The 6,946-nt window shown below is 53.5% G+C and overlaps 1 protein-coding gene across 2 annotated transcripts in view; it reads left to right on the plus strand.

Moving 5' to 3' along the window:
- The first annotated feature begins 910 nt into the window (after positions 1-910).
- Positions 911-6,946, plus strand: part of Arntl2 (aryl hydrocarbon receptor nuclear translocator like 2) — a 56,990-nt gene continuing 50,954 nt past the window's right edge. The window contains exon 1 of one of the 2 annotated variants that reach the window (XM_017801611.2): positions 911-1,161. The gene's annotated coding sequence lies outside the window, so the exon portion shown is untranslated. The remainder of the gene's footprint in view (positions 1,162-6,946) is intronic. The other variant, XM_029570312.1, reaches the window with a different exon arrangement.

Consider the following 6,946-nt stretch of genomic DNA (forward strand, 5'->3'; position numbering starts at 1 on the left):
GTTCATTGGCCATGTGTCTTCATCTTCGGAAAATTGTTCATTATAATGCCTATTTATTCGTTGGTGGGTTTGATTTCTTGACATTTAGTCTTTTGGATTCTTTATATATTTCGAATACTAATCCTGTCAGAGGTCTAATTAGCAAAGATTTCAGCCTGTCCCTCCTCTCTGGGCCTCTCTTCCCCAAGATGGTGTTTGTTCAACCAGCTGCAGAAGTGTGTGTGCAGTTGCTGGGATGACAGAGTTGAGAGGATGCTGAGGCTAGACCAGTGCTCTGCACCCAGCCTGGGTCTGGGAAGATCCTCCTCTCCATATTAGAGTGGCTCTGCAGCCAAGTTGTAGAGAGTTGGTACCTCTCCATACCACGAACAGCCAACACTTGTCTGGAAGGCCAGAGTTTGGGCAAGTTCTGGGAGGCTTGGGCTTCGGACCCCCCGCCCGTCTCTGCATCCCTCATCTGAGATGTGATGGTGGTACTGGGGTTCAGTTGCAGGTCGAAGCCAGGACCGAGTGCTTTGAGTGTGACTTCGATGAGGCGAGTGGGCAGCACACAGCGGCCACTTGGGCCCGCACGGTTTTCTCCCATGACTCGCCTGTCTGGGAATGCATTTGCCACAGTAATGACCGGCCTTGCGCACGGCCCCCTGGACCCTGCAGGGGAAGAGCGATGGAGCCTTTGGAGATCCGCCGTTGGATGCCCAACGCTGGTGTGACTCTGCTGGTGCCCTGTCCGGGCATCTGCGCGGAGGGATCCGCTGGGGACCAGCAGACAGGAGCCGTCAGTGTGTCCTGGGGGCATCTCCACAGGACCGGATCTGCCCAGCTGTTGCAGAGCCCGGGCGTCCGCTCCTGACCTCCACGCCCCAAGCCTGCAGCCGCGCCCTCCCCTCGCCCTTTGCCTCCCCCCGGCGTCTGCAGCGTCTCCCAGGAGCCTCCGGAGGCCTGGTGGTTCTGGACGGTTCTAAGCCGGGCTCCCCCAGCCTCTGCACACCCGGTCGGCTGAGGCTCCGCCCGCCTGGGTCCCTCGTCCCGCCCAGGGGCCTGGCGCGCAGACCCGGGTGCGCCCAGCAGGGCTGCCGTGGTGGAGCCGGTGCCCTGCTCCGGGAGAGCCCGGGCCGCAGGCGGGAAGCGCGATGGCGGCTGCTGGGACTGCGGCACGAAGTGAGTGGCGTGAGGGGTCCCGTGCCGGGAATGCCGGGATGTTGGGTACCCGGGGTGCCGCGGTGCCCGAGAGGCTGGGGTGCCGGGATGTTGGGTACCCGGGGTGCCGCGGTGCCCGAGAGGCTGGGGTGCCGGGATGTTGGGTACCCGGGGTGCCGGGGTGCCCGGGATGGCGACGCCAGGCTCCCGGCTGATGGCAGCGCGTCCAGGTCCCTGCAGCCCGGCATTTCCAGGGATCTGGGCGGGGGTGGGCTCTGCAGAGCGGGAGCTGCGGGTCCCCACGCCGGGTCTGCGCGCTCTGCAGCCCGCACGGCTCGGACTGCCCCTCTCGGGAGGAACCAGGGCGCCGGCGGCACAGGGAGATCGGATGCTGCGGCCCTGCAGCCGAGGGCTGGAACCCGCCGCCCGCCAAGCCCGGGAGCGCGGCAGGTGCAAGAGCCGCAGGGCCCAGCAGGCCGCGGCCGGTCGGCCTCGCAGCCCCCTCCGAGCCTCGGCGAGGCGGGCAGTGGACTTGGGGGCCCATCGCCCCAATCCTCCCGGGCTGGGGCTCGAACCCGGGACTCCGGGCCAGCGCCCTAACCCCAGCCGCGTCTGTTTCGGATCAGTTTTGAGCAATTTGCAGTCTCTCCCCTCGTGCTCTTTCCAGTAAAACTCCGCAGTGTCTTCAGTGGGAAACTGCGATCGTGACTTCCCTAATTACTGAAGGCAGTTGGGGGAAAAACCAGGATCTAACGGAACAGGGGAATTCCCCTCGTGCTCTTTCCAGTAAAACTCCTCAGTGTCTTCAGTGGGAAACTGCGATCGTGACTTCCCGAGTAAGAATAATTACTGAAGGCAGTTGGGGGAAAAACCAGGATCTAACGGAACAGGGGAAGTCAGGGAAGCAGGTTAGTGTGATTGATTGACTGATTGAGTGACTATGTGGCTCTGGCAGGCCTTGAACTTGCTATGTAGACCAGGCTGGCTTGGAACTTGCTGTATAGACCCAGCTGACCTTACCTTAGGGGTGATTCCCCTGCCTCTGCATCCTGAGTGCTGGAATTACAGGCTTATTCCAACAGGTTTATTTAATACAATGGTGGGCATTTCAATTCAAAACCTTTCGGAAGTCTGTCCTAACCACCACACCGGTGGCACCCGACTTTGATCTCACCACTTGGAAGGCAGAGGCAGCATGGATCTCTATGAGATGGAGGCCAGCCTGGGCTACATATCGAGTTCCAGGCCAGCTGGGGCTACAGAGAGACGCTGTCTCAAAAGATCAAAACAGAAAATCAAGTTCCGTCCTCTGAATATTCAGTTTTCCCACAAGACTCATAGAGGTGGGAAAGAGGCCCCTTCTTGCTCTGGCTTGTGACTGAGCTCTCCTTCACACTCACCTGTCCCTTAGTTCCCTCCCCTGTAAAATGGGGGTAACCACTGTAGCCCCTGCTTTGTGGACTTGTGAGTATTAAATGAGATACAGTATACCTTTGTGATGCTTAGTCCAGGACTTGGGTAGCAGCAAACATTCATCAAACATCAGCTAAGCAAGTGTCCCTGTGAGCAAAGTTTGGCCACACTGAAAATCTGGGCTCCTTTGGTTAAAAAAAAAAAACCTAAAATCGACAAGTAGAATTCAAAGAGTAGTTCTTCCCAGCCTCACAAGGAAAACAGAGCAGGTCTCTCATCCCACCCCAGAGACATACTGTTCTCACCCCAACTCCCACGCCATTTGACACTAGGATGTTTATCAGGAAATCAAAATCTTAAAAAATGCTGTGCTGGTGTGGTGACCCACAGTTTATCTTATACTGTATGAAAATCAAACAAACAAAAGTACAACCTCAGAGCTGTTTTGAAGATGTCCACAAAAAAATTAGGTGGTGCCAAATATAACTGCCTGTTCGTTTACATTTTATGAGGCCAGTTTGTGGTAAATACTGAAATTAAGCATGCTGCCAATGGCATGGGTCCTCCTGAAAGATGATTCCAGGATGGTTGGAGGGAGGGAGAGGGCCTTCCCAGGGGGCTGCAGACTCCAGGGCCCACTCCCAGCGGTTGGTTGGCCCGCGGCCTCTGCACACTGCAATCTGGCCTTTCCTCTTCTTGCCGTCTCATTTTTGCCTGACATTATCAGACCCAGCTCATTTTAGGTGTCATTTTAAGTGTCATTTTGCAACCATAGTGGCTTAGTTTGTGACTCGGAAGCCCAAACCCGTGTCCTAATCTGCTTTACATAAGCTACTCTTCTGGCCTGGGTCCTCAGGAGTTCACAGCCAGGCGTGCCTTACTTACAAGCTGAGCCAGGATGGGCTGGGTGCTCTCCTTGGGAGACTGGAGTTCATGGGTGTGTGGGATGAGCATCAGTTAGTCAATCAGTACCCGCTTAGCATTGTCAGGGACGTGGTGTTACCTCACGGGGCTCAAGACATCTGCCTGGCCTGTGAGGTGCTCTTCCCTGTCCTGGTGTTCACCAGCCTGTGATTGGCAGAGGCTCCTCCCCGGCTCCCAGCATCTAGCATCACATCTGTAAAATGGGAACATGTGTAACATCTGTCCTATGAGACAGGGATTAGGTGAGATACAAATGCATATTCAGGAGCTGCAGAGATGGCTCAGTGGTTAAGAGCACTGACTCCTCTTGCAGAGGACCTGGGTTCGATTCCCAGCACCCACATGGCGGCTAACAGTTGTCCATAACTCCAGTTCCAGGGAATTTGACGCCCTCCTCTGACCTCTGTGGGCATTGTATGACACAGATGCATTTATATACATGCAGGCAATACACTCATACACATAAAATAATAAATATTTTTAAAAATTTTTGAATAACATTTCCAAGTATATTATAGAAAAAGTGGAGAATAATCTGGTCTTTCCCTCTACTCCCTTAAGACAGGGTCTCGCTACGTAACCCAGGCTGGCCTTGAAGGCTCTGTAGTCCTGCCTCAGCCTCCCAAGTACTGGGATTACAGGTACATGCCACCATACCAGGTGAGAACGATCTAGTCTTGCCTTCCAGACAGAACAGAGTTTGCTCCTAGTATTGTGAAGGCTCCTCCTCTGTCCAGTGTGATCCTTTTTTCTTTTGCTGGTTCTGGGGCACTGAACCCACGGCCTTGTGCATGCCAACGACCTTACCAGACATGGGCTACAGTCGTCATTTCTTTGTCTGTGTCTGTGGAGGGGGAGATCTGGGGTAGGAGAATCAGCCTGCTGTGTTGTAAATGTGACTTCTGGCTTCATTATTCAACTGCTTTGAGCTCTGATTTCCTTATTTATAAAATGGGACTATAAACCCTGACTCCGAAGGTGGCTGTGGCAGTTCAGGGTGGTTATTGCAAACTGTGTGGCACCATCAGACTTTTCAACGCCTTTTCTCATGACTCCTTCCCAGGACACCTCCAAAACCGAAGCCCTGCTCCACTCTGGTGTCCACACTGTAGTGTTTCCGTGTGTCTGTCATACCATTGTTTGCCACAAGTTACGTGTGCGGCCATCTTGGCTCTGCCTCCAGCTTGCTCAGTCCTGGGAGGGCAGAGCTGGTTCTCACTTGTCTCTTCATCTCGGATTCCCTGCTCCTATTGAGTGCTTAGTAGAGAGTGTAGATTTTGAATGACAGATGGTTTGCTTAAGGTGTAGACAGAGCCGGTTCATTCACTGAGGATCCCTTAGGTACATACTGTTGCCTAGGCAGACAGATGGCGAGAGGGAGAGGTCTGGTTAAGAGATGTAAGTCTGGGTGAGAGACTGTTAATTAATTTTCTCTTTGCAGTGATGAAATGAGAAGCAACTAGGAGGGGAAGGGTTTGTTCTGGCTCACAGTTCAAGGGGATATGGCCCATTGTGGTGGAGAAGATACCTCAGTGGCTATGAGGCTGCTGGCCACTGTGTCCTCAGGAAGCAGGAAGCAGACAGGAAGCAGGGCTGGACTATAAAAGATGAACCAACACCCTCCCCTCCCCTGACCACGTCCTCTTGGGAGGCTCTGAAGGTTCTACATCCTCCCAAACAGCACCACCAACTGGGAACCAAGTGTTCAGACACAGGAGCCCGTGAGGACATTTCACATTCAAACCACATCAGAAATGCAGCTAAGGCACTGTGCTGTGTTAAAATCCACAGACTAACTACTGAGAGTGGGTCCTCTCTTCCAAAGTTGAGGAGGCATTGACTGATGTGTGGGGAGGGAGCACGTTAGCACTGATGGGTAGATATCTATCTCTTTTCGGGGCGGGGGGGGGTCATTTTTGAGACAGGGTCTCTCTGTAGCCCCAGCTGGTCTGGGAGTCTCTATGTAGACCAGGCTGGCCTGGAACTCTCAGAGATCCGCCTACCTCTTCCTCCGGAGTGCTGGGATTAAAGGTGTGCCACCGTGCCTGGCCTGACATCTACCTCTTGAAGAAGTGACAGCTAAGGATCTCTCCAGGCCCAGAATAGGGACAGAAATGGAGAAAATGGGGTGACGGCTTGGAAGAAGTGGCATTTTGTGTCTGTTTGGGGAGGAACCTGGGAACGATGATTTGTCTTGCTGAAGTTGCCTCGCCGCGTGGTGTTGGGCTTCGCTGCTGGGTCTGTGGCGCGACATATGAACAGTTAGCCCAGAAAGTCCATCTGAGAGGCAGGAACTTTCCAGAAGGAAAGATACACACATCTTTTTAATAATTTTGTGACTGGAGAGATGGCTCAGTGGTTAAGAGCACTGGTTGTTCTTGCAGAAGACCAGGGATGGAATCCCAGCAGCCACATGGTGCCTAACAACTGTCTATAACTTCAGTTCCAGGAGATCCAACATCTTCTTCTGTTCTCCTCGGCATCGCAGCACATGGGTGCACTCACACACACACACGCACCTCATGACGCGGGTGCACTCACACACATGCCGGCATAATATTCATACACAAAATAAAAATAAGTAAATCAAAACCAATTTATTTTGGTTCTTTGTGGGCAAACGCTTTTTCACCATTACAGAGGAGGCACTGTGCCGCTGAGGGACGGCAGAGCACGGTCTGGTGCTGGTCTCAGGGTTTGTCTTGCTTAGCTCTGGGCCCCACATCCATCCTCTTTAGTTTCCTGAAGAATCTGCTATTTATGTCTTTAAATCTCCTCCACACTCCTTCGTCTGAAAAGCATTGTAAGAATCATTTAGTTTGTTCCCATGGCAGCCTTTTTGGAAGCAAGTATCTGCCCTTCACCGTCCCACACCATGGGCCATGTTGGCCCATGGTCTCCATCACACCTCCCTTTCCATGTGGGTCTGTGGTCCCAGCATGCACCAGGAAAAGATCACGTGCTACTCAAAGCCCCTTCCTGTAGAGCTCCATGACACAGAACTGAGACCCTCAGCTTGACTTCTACCACAAATGCCTAATGAAGGGTTAATAATGAGGAATCCAGGGCGATCAGAGTGTTCTCCCACCATTGGAGGAACATGGAAACCCCCAGCTCTGACAGCACATGCTCTGTGTCAGATGCAGGCCAGAGGCTCTATGGCTCACCAGTTACAGGAGCAGCGGATGTGGTGGCACGCTTGAGGGGCTGCAATTGAGTCCAGGCTAGGCTACAAACTGAGTTCAGAGGCCACCGTAGGCCACACAGAGAGATCCCGTATCAAACAAAGACCCAAGCCAAAAAGCTCCAAATGGTACTTGAAGCCGTCCTCTGGCCTCCACAAGCCAGCTACGTGAATATACGTGTGCCTTCACACATATGTGCGCCTGGACACACACACAGACTGAAGAAATGCACTCCCCTCCTCTTCCCCCTCCTCCCCCTCTCCATCCTTCCCCCTCCCCTTCCT

This window comes from Nannospalax galili, unplaced genomic scaffold, assembly GCF_000622305.1.
Source record: "Nannospalax galili isolate Female #2095 unplaced genomic scaffold, S.galili_v1.0 scaffold763, whole genome shotgun sequence".
NCBI lineage: Eukaryota > Metazoa > Chordata > Mammalia > Rodentia > Spalacidae > Nannospalax > Nannospalax galili.